The sequence below is a fragment of the Protomyctophum parallelum genome, assembly GCF_964188405.1.
Source record: "Protomyctophum parallelum genome assembly, chromosome: 15".
In the NCBI taxonomy this organism is placed as follows: domain Eukaryota; kingdom Metazoa; phylum Chordata; class Actinopteri; order Myctophiformes; family Myctophidae; genus Protomyctophum; species Protomyctophum parallelum.
This window is the reverse complement of record NC_139710.1, coordinates 7,527,278-7,550,486: the sequence shown is the minus strand read 5'-3', so window position 1 is coordinate 7,550,486 and position 23,209 is coordinate 7,527,278.

Genomic DNA, 23,209 nt, shown 5'->3' with positions numbered 1-23,209 from the left:
GCTATGTTGTTTTTTCCAGGTAGCGTGCTTTAGTGTCCGCGTTCTATATGGAATGTCTACTCTGCTCTGATCCATCCTAGATTCCTATAGCTGTCAATGTTGCCATTGGTCCGATCGACAACCTACCTCAAACCCTCACCCTAACCCTAACCTCCCCCGGGGCAGACACCTAAACCTAACCCCAACCCTCTCCCGACCCCCAGCGCACCTCGGACCATTGCTCCGAGCAATGGTCCGTCGGATCATATAGGGTGCTTCCCCGCTAGCTGTAGCTTGCTGTCAATATTGTAGCCTCAAGGCAAGCTAAACAAACAACATGGCGGCCGGAACAAGTCCTTATAAGGCAGGCTCCGCCCATACTCCGCCCATTTCTCTTCCCTATACACACCTGTCTCCAACTGCCTCACAGTTCACTTCTCATTATACTCACGTGTGGCAAGTTAACTTCCCCAATCACGCCACTGCCTACAAAACTGGACTCTTTCTGCTCATTTTTTGCTAGAATATAACAAAGGTTAGTTGTGTGAACTCTGGATTTCCGCTTTTCAGTATTTATTTTTTCCTATGTTTCTCAGGTTTGACCTTTTGTTTTTAAGCAATATTACACGAGAGGGTGTTGTTTAACGTGATTATTGCCACGACAGGGATGCGGTCAGGAACGAGACGAAGTCGAGTTCCGCAAGCATCACTGAAGTGGCAATAATCACGTTAAACAACACCCTCAAGTGTAATATTGCAATTCTACAACAGTTACCCTTAAAACAAAGACAATCGCTGAAAAATATATTTTTTTAATGACAGATGTAGTCACTACGACCACAAATGTCCAAAGAAACTAGCTAGCCTAGCCACCGAGTTTGCTAGCGCTCTGGGAAAACAGAGCGGCTGAATTCTTTGTTTTGATTAGGTGGTGAACAGTAGTGGTTTGATCAACGGCTAGAAACCGTTTCAACCAATCAGATTGCTTCCTCTTAACGACCTGTTGTAGAATCTTGTTTTGATACTGCCTGCTCCTTTTCATGTGTTTACCTATTTTGGACTGCTAAAATTATGGTTTTGACCTCTGCTCACATTGCTGTAAACCTTTCCATTTTGTTTGGTCGCTATTGATGAATTGAACAATGTGGACCCTGTTGTAAACAAGTGTAATGCTTAATTGGGTCGTCCACTCACAGTTAACAGTCTTTGTATTGAGTTTGTGCTTAAAATGTACTGTAAATTCTACAAACTGTTAATAAATATTTCAATCAATCAATCAAACACTCCTGCAAAAGTAAAAAGTAAAAGTTCTGAAAGTACTCTGCCTGTGTTGCCTGCATTTGGGTTCTACCTAGCTCTGGTCCAGAGCTTTAAATGCTGTTGCAATGTTGGCCAACGGTATTGCAACGGCATTAGAGCTATGGACCAGAGCTAGGTTCTATACCATGACAAACACACAGCCTGGTTTTCGTTCTGAACAGCCTACTCTGTCATAGCAGCACTATATTATTAAATAAGCGTCAGACGGAGACCGGACATCTTCATCAGCTCAACATATTTATTCTGCTTGCACATTACAATAACTTCCACTAGGCGTCATATCCCCACTCTCACAACACATCCTTCCAGTCAGGGAATAATGTCAAATCTGGGAATACATTTCTTACCAAGAATTTTCTTCAATGTGTTTGAAAATGTGTCTACTATCATATCCCACATTGGTATGATGGTATGAGTCAAAGATGGTAGCCCACGGTATGAGATGGTGGAGGGCTGCGTGCGACAACAGAATCTGACAGGAAGGTTTTCAGAGCAAGCCTATACAAATTCCACATTTTACATGTAGACAGTATTATCAGTTCTTTGCACAGCAATGTGTAAGGATGAGAGAGTCAGAAGGGGGAAGTCTGAGTTGTTCTGTAGAATGCACTGTCAGCAATTACGGGAATGTGTTGGTAAAGCAGAGTGGGGGAGAGAGAGAGAGAGAGAGAGACAGAGAGAGGCGGACACACACATATACCATGACAAACACACAGCCTGGTTTTCGTTCTGAACAGCCTACTCTGTCATAGCAGCACTATATTATTAAATAAGCGTCAGACGGAGACCGGACATCTTCAGCAGCTCAACATATTTATTCTGCTTGCACATTACAATAACTTCCACTAGGCGTCATATCCCCACTCTCACAACACATCCTTCCAGTCAGGGAATATTATCAGTATAATGTCAAATCTGGGAATACATTTCTTACCAAGAATTTTCTTCAATGTGTTTGAAAATGTGTCTACTATCATATCCCACATTGATTTCTATTCAACCACCCTAGGGGAAGTTTTGACAGCTGCTGGAAGTTTCATTATGCTTTAAGTAGCATGTGACGTGTCAAACTAGGGTGTTTTCATGATTCTGAATCCATTCCAAGCATTAGTTTAGCACAAAAAACACTCCTTGGGCTAAAAATGGTTGATGAGGTCAACATATTTGGGCAAGTGGCTATGGCCAGACTAGGGGTCAAACTAAGGGGTTTTTATGATTCTGAACCCATTCAGAAATCTGAGAAATGTGCCTTAATGTGCCAAAATGTGCTGACCTCATCACATTTTAGCCCAAGGATTGTTTTTCGTGAAAAACTAATGCTGTCAAAAATTCCCCTAGGGTGGTTGAATAGAAACCAATGTGGGATATGTTAGTAGACACCTTTACAAACACATTGGTGAAGAAAATTATTGGTAAGAAATGTATTCCCAGATTTTATTAATATCCCCTGACTATAGTATATGAATAGTATCCTGTAGTAAATATTAATCTAACTAGGCTACTACTCAGCAGTTCACTAGTTGTATTATGGAGTGGCTATTTCTTCATCTCATTACTTGCGCAAGCAGAGCGCGCAAGTAATAGTTTCGCCCGGTCCGTATGCACTATGCACCGTCCCAGCCAACCCGCCACTTTTGATGCGTATGAAAATAAAACAGCAAATTGTGCCTGATTTGCTGGGACCAGATTACATACATGACCATATGTCTTACGTCATCATTGAGAGCTAGTCATACATATACATATATATGTAATTTGTAAAATAAAATAGCAAATTGTGCCTGATTTGCTGGGACCAGAGTACATGGTGTGTATATGTATAACTAGCTCTCAATGATGACGTAAGAAATATGTGGATTCAACTTTAATCCACATATTTCTTACGTTCCCTTTAATCATTAAAGGACCCAATGCCAGAGTGTAATTGGTCTTCGATTGTGACGTAATGACGATCGATATGTTTTAGTGTTGAGAGGATTAAAGGTAATGTTCCTGTGTATACATGTATGTAATCTGGTCCCAGCAAATCAGGCACAATTTGCTGTTTTATTTGCATACGCATCAAAAGTGGCGGGTTGGCTGGGACGGATTTTGGCGCAAAGTAACCACAGTATACCGCTAATCAACTTACAAATTACATATACATATGTATGACTAGCTATCAATGATGACGTAAGAAATATGGTCATGTATGTAATCTGGTCCCAGCAAATCAGGCACAATTTGCTGTTTTATTTGCATACGCATCAAAAGTGGCGGGTTGGCTGGGACGTTTTTGGCGCAAAGTAACCACAGTATACCGCTAATCAACTTACAAATTACATATATGTATGACTAGCTCTCAATGATGACGTAAGAAATATGGTCATGTATGTAATCTGGTCCCAGCAAATCAGGCACAATTTGCTGTTTTATTTGCATACGCATCAAAAGTTTTGGGGGGACGTTTTTTTGCGCAAAGTAACCACAGTATACCGCTAATCAACTTAAAAAATAAAATATATATAGTATCTGTATGACTAGCTCTCAATGATGATGTAAGAAATATGGTCATGTATGTAATCTGGTCCCAGCTAATCAGGCACAATTTGCTGTTTTATTTGCATACGCATCAAATGTATAACTAGCTCTCAATGATGACGTAAGAAATATGTGGATTAAAGGACCCAATGCCAGAGTGTAATTGGTTTTTGATGGTGACGTAATGACGATATGTTTAAGTGTTGGGAGGCACTGATTGACATATACGTGACAATCCAAAGTCGTCACTTACATATTCATTACAACATTATGTTTCTGGAGTGTATAAAAATAACGGTAGTGTCAAAAAGTCATTACGTTTTATTCTAGAAAGAAGGTATATAGACATCCTGAGTCAGACGGGCAGCGACAGGAACCACTGACCTAAAGGTCCTTTTGAGACGGGCAGCGACTTGAAGTTATAGACACATATTACTCTGATCATGATTTAGTATTAATATCACTATAGTCCAAGATTAAATACATTTAAAACAATTGACAATTTAGAATAAATAATAGAATAATTATACTGTATAAGATATTTTAATTCAGTTTATATACCTTTTTTTTCCATCACATATCAATGATTTATTTTTCTTTGAAAAACTAAAAATTGATATTTCTAAATTGATAAAACTGTATTTCTTATATAGATAGAAACTTGAACCATTCTTAATAATACTAGGTGTTTACATGCATAAAGTAGGTAGGTAGCAAATAGTTACACCTAATAATTAGACATTTCAAACGTTCCTTCACAGAGATACTGAGATTTCACAGTTTACAGCGGTCGAAAGTACTTGCGCGCTCTGCTTGCGCACTAGTTGGCCATGTATGGCCTACTAGTGTGCAACAAGCAAGTATGCACTCGACAGAGTGCAGTTCTAGTTACTTGCGCAAGCAGAGCGCGCAAGTAATATTTTCGCCCGGTCTCCTTCGTCGTGACAGCTGTTCCGCCATTCGAGGCTAACGCAGAAAAACATCAAATCTGTGCCTGTGTTGCTGGACCAATGATGACGAAATGACCATATTTCTTACGTCATCATTTAGAGCTAGTCATACGTATACTATATACATAATCAGTAAAAAATAAAATAGCAAATTGTGCCTGATCTGCTGGGACCAGAGTACGTGGTGTGTATGTGTATGACTAGCTCTAAATGATGACGTAAGAAATATGGTCATTTCGTCATCATTGGTCCAGCAACACAGGCACAGATTTGATGTTTTTCTGCGTAAGCCTCAAATGGCGGAACAGCTGTCACGGTTTTTGGCGCAAAGTAACCACAGTATACCGCTAATCAACTTACAACTACACACTTTATACAGTATAGAGTATAGAGTATATATGTATACGTATATAGTATATGCCTATATACTATATACTATATATATTTCTTACGTCATCATTTAGAGCTAGTCATACGTATACTATATACATAATCAGTAAAAAATAAAATAGCAAATTGTGCCTGATCTGCTGGGACCAGAGTACGTGGTGTGTATGTGTATGACTAGCTCTTAATGATGACGTAAGAAATATGGTCATTTGTGGTCATTTGGTCCAGCAACACAGGCACAGATTTGATGTTTTTCTGCGTAAGCCTCAAATGGCGGAACAGCTGTCACGGTTTTTGGCGCAAAGTAACCACAGTATACCGCTAATCAACATACAACTACACACTTTATACAGTATAGAGTATAGAGTATATATGTATACGTATATAGTATATGCCTATATACTATATATATACTATATATATTTCTTACGTCATCATTTAGAGCTAGTCATACGTATACTATATACATAATCAGTAAAAAATAAAATAGCTAATTGTGCCTGATCTGCTGGGACCAGAGTACGTGGTGTGACTAGAAAAACTAAAAAGGGATCCAGAATATATCTACAACGATAAAACAGTATTTCTTATATAGATAGAAACTTGAATCATACTTAATAATACTAGATGTTTATATGTATAAAGTAGGTAGCAAATAGTTACATCTAAACATTAATCATTTCAAACGTTCCTTCACAGAGATACTGAGATTTGACAGTTTACAGCGGTCGAAAGGACTTGCGCGCTCTGCTTGCGCACTAGTTGGCCATTTATGGCCTACTAGTGTGCAACAAGCAAGTATGCACTCGACAGAGTGCAGTTCTAGTTGGTTTTAGTTTCAGTCTTGCAGAAATCAAAGTCAAGTAAAAAATACTGCAAGTCTTTTTAACAACAACATTGAGAAGTAATCCTTGAGAAGTAATCTACATTAAGCAAATACTGACTGTGCCACGCAAACAGATCTGCACCAACCATCTCCCAAGGTCTGGCTGGAAATGCAGTTGGCAGTAGTGTTTCTCTGTCTTTCTTTCACACACACACGTCTCACACTCCTCCACCACTCGCTGAAGGTGTGTGCTCAGTCCGGGACACCATACAGACTGCTTTGCCTGCTCCCTGCACTTTCCTATGCCCTGATGAGCAGTGTGCAGTTTCTCCAGTATGTCCTTTTGTAGAGACTTTGGAATTACTAGACGTGTGCCTTTTAGTTGCAAGCCCTGTTCCACTGTCAGCTCCCCTGCATGCTTGTGGTAGGGGGAACATGGCCAGTTTGGCCACTTACACCACTTTTATCTGGCCAACCGCTAACACAGTACTGTTTCACTAGTTTCAGCACATCATCCTTGTCTTGGTGCTCCTGTGGTCTGTGGCTGGAAGGCATTTCATCACTTGGTGGGCATACAGGTTAAGTTCAAGCCCTAGAGTTCCATCTCCTGTAGTCCTGTTCGGCGCCCTGGACAGCACATCAGTGATCGCAATCTCTTTGCCTGGGACAAAGTGGGACATTTGAGATGGTATAAGAGGAACTCATCAGCCTCATCCTTAATCTCTGCACCCGTGGAGGCAACTCGTCCAAGTTCTTGGACCCCAAACTAGTGTCTTATGGTCAGTTTGTATATGGAAGTCGGAAAAACGCTCACATGCCCAGGTGATGGCTAAAGCCTCCTTTTCTATCTGAGCATATCTCTCTTCGGAACTGGTTAGTACCCAAGAAACATAGGCTACAGGTTTGACCCTGCCATCTTCTTGACTCTGGAGCAGTACAGTCCCCAGGCCGTATGATGATGCGTCCGCTGACACCATCGTCTGAGCTCCCAGATTGTAGAGTGCCATCCCTGGTGGCTGACACAGCTCTCGTTTGATACTGTCGAAAGCCTGCTGTTGACCCCCCCCCCCCCCCCCCCCCCTCCCAGGTCCACATGTTCTTTGCACTCAGGAGCTCTCTCAGTGTTCCAGTCACCTCAGTACTGCCGACAGTCGTGTGTCGTGCTGCCCTTGTGTCTCCCCATAGACCAAAACATCATCCATCTGACAAACTACTCCTTCCAGGCCCTCCAGCAGCTGAGACATTCGTCTTTGAAAATCCTCCGGTGCCGAGGAGATACCAAAGCAGAGTCTGTTGAAGCAGTATCTCCCAAAAGGAGTAATGAAAGTGATGAGTAAGGTTGACTCTTTTGACAAGGGAATTTGCCAAAATCCTTAGTTTGCGTCCAGCTTTGAGAACACTTTGGTGCCCTCAAGTTGTCCCAGGGTGTGCTCCACTGCAGGGAGAATGTGTCTCTTTCTTTTGACTGAGGTGTTGAGCTTTGTCAGATATACACATATATGCAGACGTCTTTGTCCTGTTTTGGTACTGGGACCATGTGAGCACACCAGTCTGTGGTCTGCTCTACTTTTGAAATCACTCCAAGCTCTTCCATAGGGCAACACTTGCTGAACGTAAACCTTGTGACAGGCCTGCCACAACATACACTGGGTTCACTACACTTTTGCTGGCTGTGCCCAGTTTAGCTGTACATTTCCCAATAACTGCAAGAGGGGACAAGCTGGCGCCATATAGCTTAAGTTTTGTAGGCTGTAACTCTGGTCCCTGTAGTGTAGGGCTTTATACTCACTTTCTGGCATGACAGTAACATCTGCTCCTGTGTCTATTTTCAACTGGCAGTCAAGGTCATTTACCTTCACTGTCACAAACCAAGCATAATGTGTCATCTGAAGTCACTGACCCTAAAAATGCAACTTGCTCCTCCTCTTCCTCACCTGCAAGCCAAACTTCCCCTATGGCCCCTGACCTGCACACCCTCGCAAAATGGCCTCTCTTTCTGCACAGATTGCAAGTGGCCTCTCTGGCTGGGCACTGTTGCTCGCTGTAATGGGGTGCCCTACCGCATCTGTCGCACTGTCTTCTCTCTCTCACTATATCCTCTCTGTCATTTTTATATAGCCCCATTTAGCCTGACATTCCTTCTCACCACGAAATGTCCATCCAACTTAGTTTTCAAGGCGTGGTAGTCATATAGATATAATTATTAATTACTGTAATGTGAAAAAAATTGTGAAATATTGCGCCTTTGGAAGTAATCTGCCTGACATCAGACATCTACAAAATATATGAGTCACCATGATGAATGGTAAAAGTAGGCCTACAGATATTATAAATCCTGGTGCAACCTCCACCACTCTGTCAGGGCTATATGGAAACAAAACACACTTTCGCTGGTACAATGCTTAGACCTGGTGCATTCCATTGGACAACAGTTTCACGGGTTGAAAGACCACGCTGTCTTCGGTAGCTAAACTGCAATAGTGGCTAGTGGCACACAATCAAATAAACTTCAGCTTGTGGCTTATGTCTTTGTGTTTCTGCCTCTCTCTTTAGGTGCTGTGGCACAATTTCCTAATCAACAATTATTGCTTTATTCTATCAATACCACATAGGGCCGGGCAATGGAGATTTCAAATGGTTCTGCTGTACAAGCTGACGGGATGAGAGATTGAAGAGAGCTGGTACGTGCCTGAACAGCTTGTGGATCTTATAATGAGATCTCCAGAGATGAACAGCGCACTATAGCTCCAAGACACAATTAGGCCCTGCGTTTCTCTACCTCCAAGATAGAACTGTGTGGAAGCAGCACTCGTTGCTTTACTCTGCTGCCACTGCTTCTGCTGCTTTTGGGTGTGTGCACGTGTCCACGTGTGTGTACTGTGTGCGTGCGTGCTATACCCGTTTGTGCGTGTCAGACAAAGAGTTGTCTGACACACACACACACACACACACACACACACACACACACACACACACACACACACACACACACACACACACACACACCAAGAAGGAGCCTAGAATAGACCCCCTGGGATGGTATATTAAATGGTTAATTGCAGAAAATTCATTATTTGTGTTCAAGTGTGTTCAACAGTCATTCTATCTGTTTTTGGCTTAGGCTATAGATGTTGTTATGGAGCAAAACAAAGGCTTTTGTCCTTGAAGTCACCAAGAAGACAAACTGTTATGTTACTCTGGAGGACACTCATGGGCTCTGTGCTGGAAGAAATGTACGCTGTGCAGCCCGATCTGAGCTGTACTGTACAGCTGTGGGCAGGAAGGCAGCAGTGGTGAGACTGTGGTGATATAAACATTGCAAGTATTCTATATATAATGGTGGATGGTTAAAGGTATATTCCCTGCTGGGCTGATACTGTGTTTAAGACCTGAGATCGATTCTAAAAATGTCTTCTAAATTCTTTGTTTTCAGAAGAAGAAATAAAACGCATGTTGCTATATCAGCGCATGGTTCTTAAACCTTTTCATGTCAAGGACAGAATGAGCTGTTGTTGCTGTTGTGTGAGATGTTCAAACATGTTGAACATCAGGTACAGAACTGTACAGAACTGTACAGAACTGTACATACTGACCTCATGCATCCATGTTTCATTATTTCAGAGGCAGGTGTTGGGTGGTGGTGGTTTCTGCATCATGGAGCAGCAAATCAGTATTTGGATGTCACACACAGATCAGTGAACCAGCAACCAGCTCTATGAAAACAAGACCAAAAGGTGTGATTATAGGGGCTACATGGACTATAAAGCTATCCATCGGATATTTAAAAATAGCAGATCTGCAAGCTCACAGCGTTGTGAGTTTTCAAAAAACTATTGTAGAAAAGATGTGGAGAAAAAAACCCATTTTTGAATATCTTTTGAAACATTTGAACAACACATTATGGTTCTCAAACGTTTTATTTTTGAGAGTCGACCCAAGAAGAGAAACTTGGTGTCTCCTGGGACCCAAACCTACAAAAATACACCACGAAATAAGCAACTTAATCCCTATTTAAAAGAAGCTTTCGAGAAATAATGGAAACACATTGAGGGCTGTATTTTGCGTGTCTTAAGGTCTTATTACCTAACTTGAGTAAACTAAAGACCTGGAGGTGTGATCAATGCCATTTGGCTATTCTGAGTATCCAAAGAGCATTGATCACGCCTCCAGGTCTTCAGTTTACTCAAGTTAGGGAATAAGACCTGGTACTTAAGACACGCAAAATACAGCCCCTAGAGTCCCTGTGTGGGGAAACACTGCCCTAGGAGAGTTGAATTTCAATTTTTGTGTGTGACTAGACAATTTTACAAAGACATTGGTGTGACATATATGAATCCACTTAACTCCATTGGATCCTCAAGCTATCTTCCAAACCAGCCAGAAAATATTAAAAAGCTCCCACTGTACCTTCGACAGGCAGCCTCTGTAAACATTTTTAAAGCACAGCTCAAGACCCACTTCTACACCCTTGCTTTTAATTGATCTTTTATTTTTTGTTATTCATGTCCTCACTGTATTGCATTACTGTGCTCTTGTTTTTTAATGTTTATGCCTTGCTCTTCTTTTCTTTTTTTTTCTCCATTGCTCTGTAAAGCACTTTGAGCTGCATTTCATGTCGTGATATACAAATAAAGTTTTATTATTATTAAAATGTTCTGTGTGTGTGTGTGTGTGTGTGTGTGTGTGTGTGTGTGTGTGTGTGTGTGTGTGTGTGTGTGTGTGTGTGTGTGTGTCAAAAGTATAACAAACTTGGGGTATCGCTGTAGATTTGCCATACTGATATTCGGAAGCCTGGGCCATGTGCATAAACTGACCATGAGTGGTCTAAGAATAGCTGGTATGACAAAAAGCAAAGCCAAACAACTTGCCAAATACTGTTCTGTTTCGGCTGTTATAGGCAGTTTGTCTGTGTGGAGAAGGAGGTGACATGTGTATCCTTAAGTGAACATGAACTGTCAACCCCGTTATATTTGTTTCCTTGTAAAATTAATGTAATTTGTGGATTCAAATAAAGAAATCAAAATGTGTCACAAGCCAGGCTCAAAGTATTAGTATTGCCACTGTCGCCCACAATAATGATAATCGTAAGAGCAACGTGTGCTATGAAAATCAACTTTCACTGAAGAGGTGGAAAAAGCTACGGGGCAATGGGTGTGTAATAAACAAATTATCGCTGCATTGTTGTTGCCCTTAGTTATTCCAACCAAAGGCAAAGTTTGCATATAGTGACCGGGTATGATTAAATAAATAAAGGGAAAATGCTCATATAAGTGCAGTGTACAACAAGCAGTACAGAGGAAGGATTTGGAGGGAAGAGGGAATGGTTGAGGAAGCGAAGTAGACATTTGCAGTACGTATCGTGCTATCAGGAAGAGAGTGACTGAAGAAAAGACTTCACCTAAACACATCAGAGATCTGAGACACGCTGCAAAATGTGAGACCACTTTAACCTTGTTGTGTCCATTGTCCTTTAGAATAGTTTTTTTTTCTCTCCACACTGAGAAGAGTTGTTTAAGATGTTTAGTTGTGTCATGTTACATTCAGATTCATTTACATTCAGTTAACCAGTGGTGGAAAGAAGTAGATCTACCAATTAGTAATGTAATGTATATACCAATGTTCTATACTTTAACTTTTTCTCCACTACATCTCGGAGTCAAATATTGTTAGTTTGTAGATCTGCTGTTTTCAAAATATTTGTATTCTTTTTATACATTTGAAAGGTGTGAAATGGGACATTCTATGGGGTACTATTACTTTTGGTACTTTAAGTATATTTTTATTTCAATACCTTTGTACTTTTACTCAAGTAAATGTAAAATTGACTTTTACTTGTAACAGAGTATTTCTACATTGCAGTATTGATACTTACGTATTTTGTATTTATTTATTTTAGTACCTTTACCACCACTGCTGTTAACTGCAGTCAAATCTATCCATTATGTTTTCCTCTTCTGAACCATTTTCAGGGCACACGTGACGTACAGCCTTAAAGGACAACTTTGGGGCATTCGAGCACAGGGCTAAATATGTATTTCTTTACAAAAATGTATAGCGATTATTTTTTTTATTCTTTACTATAGTCCTACTAGACCCCAAGAAATTACATGTGGCCACAAAAGATCACGGGATCTACTGAATGTGTCAAACTGGCATATTGAGCCTATGACACAGTGTGGCTTCCCACCAGTAGGCTACCTTCACATTCAGTAGATCCTGTGATCTTCTGTGGCCAGAAGAAGTCTAGTAGGACTATAGTAAATAATAAATAAAAATAATCGCTATAACATTTTGTAAAGAAATACATATTTAGCTCCATGCTCGAATGCCCCCGCCCCCCTGTCAAAAACAGCTAAAATCCCTAAAATGAAAGAAAGCAGCAAATGAAAAGAAATTAACACTCATGTTTTACTTTCTCTAATAACAACCTAAAACATGAACCTTGGTTGAAAAAAACTAAAGTTGAACTTTAAGATGAATGGCTCCAACAGCTCCACCAACTTCACATCCTCAGACATCGATGTGGCACTATCTATACCACTATCAACTCCATCTGCATCATCAGCAGTCTCCCCATTAGTGGAGGATATTAATGACACGATCGTTCACTTTATGGTACAAGCACCACATTTGGTACACAAGTGCTTCAGAACCTACTCTCTCAGAAAAGTACGTTGTCCACTTGAAAAAACTAAATGGCCACCATTTTTCAAGATGGCCGCCAAATGAAAAGGGCCTTTTGTGGCGGTTCTGGACAACCGTGGGTCCGACCGACTCGAGACCGGGCACTGCACTCCCTGTGGGTGTGTGGAACGTGTGTGTCGAATTTGAAGTCGGTGGGGCGAACGGTTCTCGGGTTATGTGGATTACAGATGTACAGACACACACACAGACTTGAATATACAGCATGTCAATGGGCAATGCCCATTGGGGTTTTTTTTAGATGATGGGTAGCCTCGGTACCAGGCTTTCATTTTTGTTGGTGAAAAAATTGAAAGCCTGGAGGAACGCATTGGCCGCTCTGGTCTAAAAGTGGGAGTCAACCCTTCCGGGTGGGCGTCGCTCCAAATGATGTGACGTAGCGCTGCACTAGGGGGGAGAGGAGGGGCCGGGGGTGACGGACAGATCGATGAGATCCAATCAGGGCGTGCGCAAATCTGAGCCGCGACCCGCCGCCCTAGACCAGAAACCTAACACGTTAGCTCAGGCTAGATGATGGGTAAGAACAGAGGGATGTGATGTCAGGTGGTGTGGGCTAAGAAGTGGTCAGGGCTATATGAGATGTACAGTAAGTGCAAAGAGAGATGGTGAGGGAGGGAGAAAATTATTTTGACCAGACAGTAGACAGTAGTGTAACAGGTTAAGGTGAGTATAGAGATGGAAATGTTCTAGCAAGAGAAGCCAATGTATTGAGAATATGGGACATAGTATGGGTCAGGAAATATTTGTGACAGAAGGCTACCAGTGAGAGGGAAGATGTATACGATGGTAGTGAGACCAGCCATGCCGTACGGTTGGAAACGGTGGCACTGATGAAAAGGAGGCACAGCTGGAGGTGGCAGAATTAAGGATGCTATGGTTCTCATTAGGAGTGAAAAGGAAGGACATTATCAGAAATTACTGAATTAGAGGATCAGCCCAGGTTAGAAGGTTTGGGGATAAAGCAAGAGAGGTGAGGTTGAGATGGTTTAGACATGTGAAAAGGAGGGATGAGGGTACATTGGGAGAAGGATGCTGAAGATGTAGCTGCCAGGTAAGAGGATGGCCAAAGACGAGGTTTAAGGATGCTGTGAGAGATGACATGAAGGTGGCAGGTCACAGAGGAAGATGCAGAAAACAAAACCAAATGGGGTCCATGTGTGGTCCAGCCCTATGGAATGTAAAATTCAAGCATGTGCTAATGAAAAGTATTTAAAGTATATAGTTTTGATGCTCATCCTAGATCCTACTACTATAGGGGATGCAAAGCAATATGTCCGTTTATCCGTCCGACTTCTCCTACCAAATCACTCCGTTAGCACACATCTCTCTATGCACAAAAATGATGCATGCCACAGAAATCCATCTGCACTACATATAGTATGTAGTATGTTACAGTACAGTATGGTAAAGTACAGTACGGTACAGTAACGTGCGGTACGGCATGGTACAGTATGATACCATAAAGTATGGTACAGTACAGTATGATGCCGTACAGTACAGTACGGTACGGTACAGTACAGTAAAGTACGGTACAGTATGGTACCATGCAGTACGGTACAGTACAGTACAGTACAGTACAGTACGGTACGGTACAGTACGGTACAGTATGATACCATACAGTAAGGTACAGTACGGTACAGTAAGGTACCATGCAGTATGGTACAGTATGGTACAGTACAGTACGGTACAGTATAATACCATACAGTAAGGTACGGTACAGTACGGTACAGTATGGTACCATGCGGTACAGTACTGTACTGTACTGTACTGTACAGTATGGTACAGTATTATGCCCTACAGTGCCGTACAGTATTATACAGTAGTATGGTACAGTACATCACAAAGGTATAGCCAAATATATGCTGAAATGCAAAACCTAATTCTAATTTTGGTGGCCATCTTGAAATATCACCGCCATATTGGATTTTTGGATGGCTCGGTTTAAAAAGTTAAAGAGTTGACCAAAGGAATGTTCATGTATCACCAAGCGAACAACCGTTCCAATGATCTGCTAATTGCACAAATTCTGTGTGTGTGTACGTCCGTAATCCACGTAACTCGAGAACCGTTCGCCCCACCGACTTCAAATTCGACACACACATTCCACACACCCACAGTGAGTGCAGTGCCCGGTCTCGAGTCGGTCGGACCCACGGTTGTCCAGAACCGCCACAAAAGGCCTTTTTCATTTGGCGGCCATCTTGAAAAATGGTGTCCAGTTTTGTACTTTTCTGAGAGAGTAGGTTCCGAAGCACTCGTGTGCCAATTTTGGTGCTTGTACCATAAAGTGAACGATTCTCATGAAATATTGACTTAATATCCTCCACTACATCAACAGCCACTGATACTGAGTGGAGCTGGTGGGACGATAGCCTCAGAGTTCTTTTATCTCAACCTCAACCTTTCTATGATCATCTCTTCCTTGACCTCAGCCTGTGACCTAGGATTCATCTTCACAAATGATGTTATTTTTGGCATTGTTAAATTATTTGCTTTTATTGTTTTTTGTCTTTTTCTCTGTCCCGTCGTTCCAGTGCTGTATCTGGGTGGAGAGTTACATAGCCGTGGTTCGCCCTGTGATGTTCCTCAGGTACAAAGATCTTTGGTACAGGGTGGCCTGTTGCTGTGTCATCTGGCTGATGGGTCTTGCATTGGCCTCGTTGCATGTTTGGTTAAACACAGTGGTGCGTTACTTAGGTCTGGCCTATTACATTGTGTGCATTTCTGTGGTGTCTTTCTGCTGCTTCTCGGTCCTCAGAGCTCTGAAACAGCCTGGACCAGGAGAAAGACAGAGGGACAGTGGGGAGGGAAACGACATAAAGAGAAGGGCTTCTAAAATTATTATGATCAGCTTGGTAGTAATGTCGGTGACTATAATCTTTCATTGTACTGATATTTTAACTAAACTACTGGGTAACAACCGCGTTGCTAATTACATCACATATGTGATAGTTTTGTCAGAGAGACTGTTTTAACCCAGGCAAAGCATCTGTGTAATTGTCTCCACCAGGCCGAAGGCATGTGGGGAGAGTATGTTTTGCACTCCGTCCGTCCGTTTGTGTGTCCGTCCGTCCGTCCGTCCGTCCGTCCGTGTGTCCGTGAACAGCTAATCTCGGCCACCGTTAACCCGGTCGATGCCATATTTTGCACACACACTCCCTGGATGCCAACGATGAACCTCTGCCCCAAACTTTCCAGAACGGCCTGTTATAGCGCCACCAGGAGGCCGCTTTGTGCAAAACAAGTTTTTGCACAGTACACCTACAGATTTTGTCCAAACATCACGCAAATTGGTACACAGTCTCTCTAGAGCCATTCAACGAAACGGGTCTTTCAGATTTATCAGACTCCATCCTGATTGGTTAAGATTGGCTTCCAAAGTTCACAGGAGTGCTCAGTTTCAAACAAAATGCTGCAAATCATGAACACATCGCGTGATTTCCGTGAAATTGTGCACCCACATTCCCACTAGGCCGAGGACGAAATGCCACATGAACAATTTCAACTCAGCCTCAAGGTGGCGCTATAACTGGCCGAAAAGTGTTTTTACCTCTAACTGCACGGATCTGTGGATAACCTGGTGGAGACCTGTGCCCGGAAGGGCACTTTTTCTAGTTTTAGATGTTAACCACTTAGGTTGTCTCATAGGAGGGCTGTGGGCAGTTCAGAAACCCGTCCACCAGTGACATCATCATTAGGCAGATTCTTTTTTAAACAAGATCTTTTTTTTTACAAACATGTTTAGATTTGTATTATCGTGAGAACGATGGCTTCCATTTTCGCATTGCAACTTTTCAAGTTGGAATGTTTGGATTCCCCATCGATGATGTCACTGGTGGACGGGTTTCTGAACTGTCCACAGCCCTCCTATGAGACACAGACAGAGTGGTTTTCTTTCTTTTCTATTTTATCATGATCATTAGTGAGGACCAATTAGGTTGAAAAGTGGTCCTTTAATGTTGCTCAATTAAGGTCTGCCAGTTGTTTCCCTGCAAATCTCTGATCTCTACATCATAGACAGTGATGATTTATGGTGCCATTTCCCACAACAGACCGGTGACGTGCAGGGAGAATGCATTTAGAAGGATTGTGCATTTGAGGTTTGCCATAGTAAGGCCTCCCACAGCCCTGAACTTTTCAACATTCAGAGACTTCATAAATGTGCTTTCTGGTTCTATTGGTACGTACCATGTACATTAGTGTACAGCCTTGCTACAGTAGGGTGGCCTTTCTTTTGTTATCGGTTTATTTATATTTTTGTTATAGTTTATCTTGGGTCAGATATCTGTATATTCTTTGACTGACTGTTTTGGGGTATTGGAAAGGAGGGAGACCATTATGTTCGTGTGGTGACCCTATAGGCTGGGTCGTAACAACCCACAGTCAAGGAAGCGCTACGGTTGGGAAGCTATAGGCCTATTTGTGAAAGCATTTTTCTGCTGGCGTATCAAAAATTGTTTTGTATTCACCTTTTTTTTTGGTTTAGCGTCTGTTGTTTTGTCCATGTCCACCTTGACATCTACACTTCTGAGTTAGGGTTTTTAATAATTAGCTAAATCTGGTGAGTGGATGAAACTTTCTGAGCACATTCATCATTTTGTTTCAGCCACACATGTATACAGTAGTAATGTCAATTGGTTCAGATTTGAGAAATTCTGTCTTCTCTTGTTTTATCATGCAGACCCAGCGTCCCTATTCTGGGCACGTCAGAATTGGTGAACATTCACAGACCACAGCAAATCATGTACCTTATTCACCTACTGTATGAATTCATAGCTTAAGTCTAGTATAATATAATGCTGATGTGACCATCAGCATGATATCACAAGCTTATTAGACCACTATCCACTATCCAGTCCAACTTGCACCTCAAGTCTTCTGTAAAAAGACAGAGGTGAATATATAGGCTGAGCTGTCCTAGGGCACTGTAATAAAACGTACAAAAATAAATGATATTCAGCTGTCTTCCCCTTTTAATGTGACGGGAACATGCAGATAACTATAGGAACTAAGATGAAGAAATTCACCCAGTCAGCCTATATAGTAAAAACGTAAGTGTAATATAAGCGCATTCAATTACAACAGAAATGATCAATTTCCACTTCTTCTGGATGGCAGTGATTTAATTATAGCGGTTACAAATTACCTGGTTGCATTCAATGATGGCTGTAAGTAGACATTTATGTTTTCTCCACAGCCCAAATAGGAACTTGAATTCCTTTGTATGTGCAAAATATCTTTTATATTGGCGAAAATAAAGACTTCTGGTAATCTTTGTGGATTTCTTAAAATTACTGTTCTCGTAACATCATAGACTAAAGTAGTTTTGATTATGATCTATTTTCTTCACGCAAATAAATAATAAATCTTGCTTGATAACCGTTGATTCTAATTACTGCTTACAGATGAGTTGATGGCGGTGTAAAGATGGATCGAGCAGCTAATTGAATTGTCACATACGGCCCTCTGTGCCATACAGTACTGCCTGGCTACCCTCCAGGCCTCTAACCCATTCTGACCTGAGATCAGATTCATACGAGGTTTCCGCCGGACACACACTGGTCTGATGAACCCATTCTGACCTGAGATCAGATTCTAAAAATGTCAGTCGTTCTTCGATTTTTCAAAAATAGCAGACCTACAAGCTCGTATCGCGCCACTCGGTGGCGCGATATGAGCTTGTAGATCTGCTATTTTTCAATAGCTAAAGCATAACATGATGCCAACACCAAAATAGGTGCCCGGTCAGAATGGGCTAATAACACGGATGACTGGAATCAATCTCAGCATACCGTGATCTGGTAATGGGGTGATCATACATCTGGGGGTGTGCAATGGGCTAGTGAAGCCAGGAGACAGCCCAGTGCAGTTTGTCTAGGTATCCAATGTCATAACTCTACGCCATAATTAGAAATAAGAGGATCAAGAGTCACTTCACCTTTCTTTTCTTTTCTTTTCTTTTCGAGAAACCTTTACCATTAAAAGGTGGTTTCTGGGCAGGTCACTCTCTTTATCTGCTTTAATGCGGCCGATATAGCATGGAAGCAAAGCACTTGGAATTGTACAAGAGTCCAGGTGTGTGTGGTAGATACGCTAATCACCCCTACACCTACACATTGGGCTCTTCAAAGGCTTAATTCATACCTTTGTTGTACTACCGCATCTACAACAAGTAAGACGCGCAAACGCGGAAGCGAACGCAGGTGTGTGTGTGTGTGTGTGTGTGTGTGTGTGTGTGTGTGTGTGTGTGTCCGCTAAGGCTGCGCCCTCTGGTGGCGGGCGGGTGGTGTCACAGCGGGACAGACACACAGACAGACACGATCTGCAGGGTCTCATAGTTAGTGCTCATTGCATTCGCAATCACTGCGTTCGCAATTACACATTTATTATTACAATTATGACGCGTAATTTCTTATATATCGTCATATAGATTTGCCCATAGTTGCTTTTGGATGTTAAAGATAGAATGCCATGATTTTGTTCCCCCCCTAAAGCATGATCATCAGGTACTATGATAATAATAATAATAGGAGAAAGAGTTGTTTCTAAAAAGTGTACAGAAAGTGTTTGTTGTAGGATAAAGGGCAAACAGTCTTCTAATGTTGGCCACAGTGAAGCCATGTGAGGACTTATAGGGCAGTGCCCTATAAATCCTAGGCTCACATGGCTTCACTGTGTATTAAAATACTAAACATAAATAAATAAATGTTTAGTAAATACTAAATATAGTATATATAGTATATAGTATATATAGTATAGTATAAATATACTAAATATTTTTCAGAAAAACAAGAAATTATATATATATTTTTAATGTTTGGCTTAAGATCGTAGCAGTGAATACAAATATTGAGATACAGGATTAGGAAGCCAAGGGTAGCGAGGGGAAAGACTTGCAACACATGGTGCCCGCTGGAATTGAACTAGAGACTGTAACCAGTCTTCATACCATGGATGTCATGCAGGCTATATGCAGTCCCAGTTGATCAAAATGACTAGCAGGAAATAAGTTGCAAATATTGTCTGTTACTGCATGCTGCCATGTCAAGGTTTTTCTGTATTTTTTCTGTATTTGTCCTTTTGGGGGCGCTCTAAGTATGTTCTATATGCTGAGAGTTCTCAATTATGTGTCTTTGTTGCATCTGTGCTTCTGCTAATTAAGCTTGTTGGTTACACCTGTTGTGAGTGAGAGAGAGGGGCAGAAGTCTCATTACATTGAAGGAGAGTGTACTGTGCAGATCACATGAGAGAGAGCTCTGTGCTGAAGGAAGAAAGCAGTTAGAAGGAAGAAAGCAAAGTAGACAAGAAGAAGTAAAGTAAACTAGGAGAAGTAAAGTGAATGAAGTAAAGTGAACTATAAAATGTAAAGCAGAAGAAAGTTAAGTTAAGTACAAGAAATGAAGTAAAGTAAAATAGAGAAAAGAAGAGAAAACAAAAAGGTTTTTCAAGAAAGACTGAAGGTTCCAAGTCCCCCATTCATGTGCGAGCAGGCAAAGTGGTCAGTATTGTATTTGTTTGTGAATCTTATTGTGAAGTTTGATGTATTATTGTGAATGTAACTATGAATGTCCCAAGTTAATGTTTGTTTGTTTGTTGCCTTGTTTTGTATGTCAGTTCTACGGTGTTTACAGCATGGTGTTTTAAGAACATGGTGTTGAATAAACAGCAGTAAAAATAATTCGGAGTCTCATGCGATGGATGGGCGGCACATTGTCCACCGACACAGAGATTCGGTGCGTCCGACACAGACTCGCTGACAGAGGCTTGACTTAATGAACACTCGGCACTGCACACCCCCAAGTCATCAGCAACACACTGCACACCCCCAGGTCATCAGCAACACACTGCACACCCCCCAAGTCATCAGTAACACACTGCACACCCCCAGGTCATCAGCAGTGTTGGCAAAATATTACTTTAACACTAATATACTACTTATTACTTATTACTTTAAAAAAAAGTAATAAAGTTACACTACATATTACTCCCTGAGAAAAGTAACTAGTTACTTATTACTTTACTTATTACTTTTTTCTCTCGCCCCCAGTAATTGCATATTTTGTCCCCAAAAGTCTTACTTTGCATTTTCAACATTAGCAGTCCCCCCTCCCCTATTCTGCAGTGTTTATTTAACTCATGATGATGGATCCATTTGTACACATTGATTAGAAGTAGATTTCGACGTGGAATATAGCTTCTTCCGTATGCACAACTTGCAGCGGACAATAATGTTCATCTCGTCTTGATCACGGACATACTCAAAATAATGCGAATACTTCCAAGTATTGAATGTTATAACACTTTGTTGTGCCTCCATTGTTATTTACATCTCTTCTCTCTAACAGTGCAGTCTAACGAGTTACACACACTAGTTTAGGTTGTTGTTCCGTGTTCCGGACGGTTTAAGGCCCGCCCTTCTGCATCCGATACTTCACACTTATGTACCGACGAGTGTGCATCGTTTCCATATCCGCTCTAGAGTCTAGATCTAGAGCGGATCAGCAGTCTGCAAAGCAACTTGACTTCAACCCAGTCTACCATTATAAATAAACACTCAAACCCACAGTTCCACCAAGGCTCGTGAAAATAGTAATAATATTACTTTTGAAAAAAAGTAAATGTAATATTATTACTCAAAATGTGAAAGTAATTAGTTAAGTTACATATTACTGGAAAAAAGTAATAATATTACTGAAAGTAGTATATTACTTAAGTTACTTGCCAACACTGGTCATCAGTAACACACTGCACACCCCCAGGTCATCAGCAACACACTGCACACCCCCCAAGTCATCAGTAACACACTGCACACCCCCAGGTCATCAGTAACACACTGCACACCCCCAGGTCATCAGCAACACACTGCACACCCCCCAAGTCATCAGTAACACACTGCACACCCCCAGGTCATCAGCAACACACTGCACACCCCCAGGTCATCAGTAACACACTGCACACCCCCCAGGTCATCAGTAACACACTGCATACCCCCAGGTCATCAGCAACACATTGCACACCCCCAGGTCATCAGTAACACACTGCACACCCCCAGGTCATCAGCAACACACTGCATACCCCCAGGTCATCAGCAACACACTGCACACCCCCAGGTCATCAGCAACACACTGCACACCCCCAGGTCATCAGCAACACACTGCACACCCCCAGGTCATCAGCAACACACTGCACACCCCCAGGTCATCAGCAACACACTGCACACCCCCAGGTCATCAGCAACACACTGCACACCCCCAGGTCATCAGCAACACACTGCACACCCCCAGGTCATCAGTAACACACTGCACACCCCCAGGTCATCAGCAACACACTGCATACCCCCAGGTCATCAGCAACACACTGTACACCCCCAGGTCATCAGTAACACACTGCACACCCCCAGGTCATCAGTAACACACTGCACACCCCCAGGTCATCAGTAACACACTGTACACCCCCAGGTCATCAGTAACACACTGCACACCCCCAGGTCATCAGTAACACACTGCACACCCCCAGGTCATCAGTAACACACTGCACACCCCCAGGTCATCAGTAACACACTGCACACCCCCAGGTCATCAGTAACACACTGCACACCCCCAGGTCATCAGTAACACACTGCACACCCCCAGGTCATCAGCAACACACTGCATACCCCCAGGTCATCAGCAACACACACTGCACACCCCCAGGTCATCACTCACTCACACACACACACACACACACACACACACACACACACACACACACACACACACACACACACACACACACACACACACACACACACACACACACACACAAACTGACATTGTCTCCATCACAAAAAAGGCTCAGCAGAGGATGTACTTTCTATGTCAGTTGAACATACAGTATACCTCAGAAAATGGTTTTACTCAGCTGTGATTGAGTCTGTCCTCTCCACCTCCATACTACATATAGCAGTATGGTTTGGCACTGTAGGACACACTGGCTGCAGCGCATCAGTTTTGCAGAAAGGATTATTCACTCCGAGATCTCTTCACCACCAGAGCCAGGAAGAGCCGCCCTTTTCCTGGCTCTGGTGGTGAAGAGATCTCGGAGTGAAGGGCATTGCCTACGCCTCACATCCTGTCCTGCCCACCACGTCTTTGAACTCCTCTTCGCAAGGCGCCTCACAGCACCTGCATAGAACAGGACAGACACAGGAATAGCTTCTTCCCACGAACCATCTCTCTAATACATAAATAAACCACCCTGACTGTTATTGCCTGTCCTCAGAGACTGCCTTTCAATAATATACCGCCCCACACAGCCATGTATTTATGTATACATTTCTTATATTAAGCACAAATTCACTTCGTATGATATTACTGTTTACTGTATAGGCTCTTGAGAGTAAAAATCACACCCGTGTGAAGTGAGGGGTGCTCTTATCATCTTACAACATCGAGGATGGAATTCTAACTCATGTTGCTATGATTAGGTGATGTAATGTAAAACAAACGGTGACAAAACATTTTCCCTTCGTTGTCAATGGCGT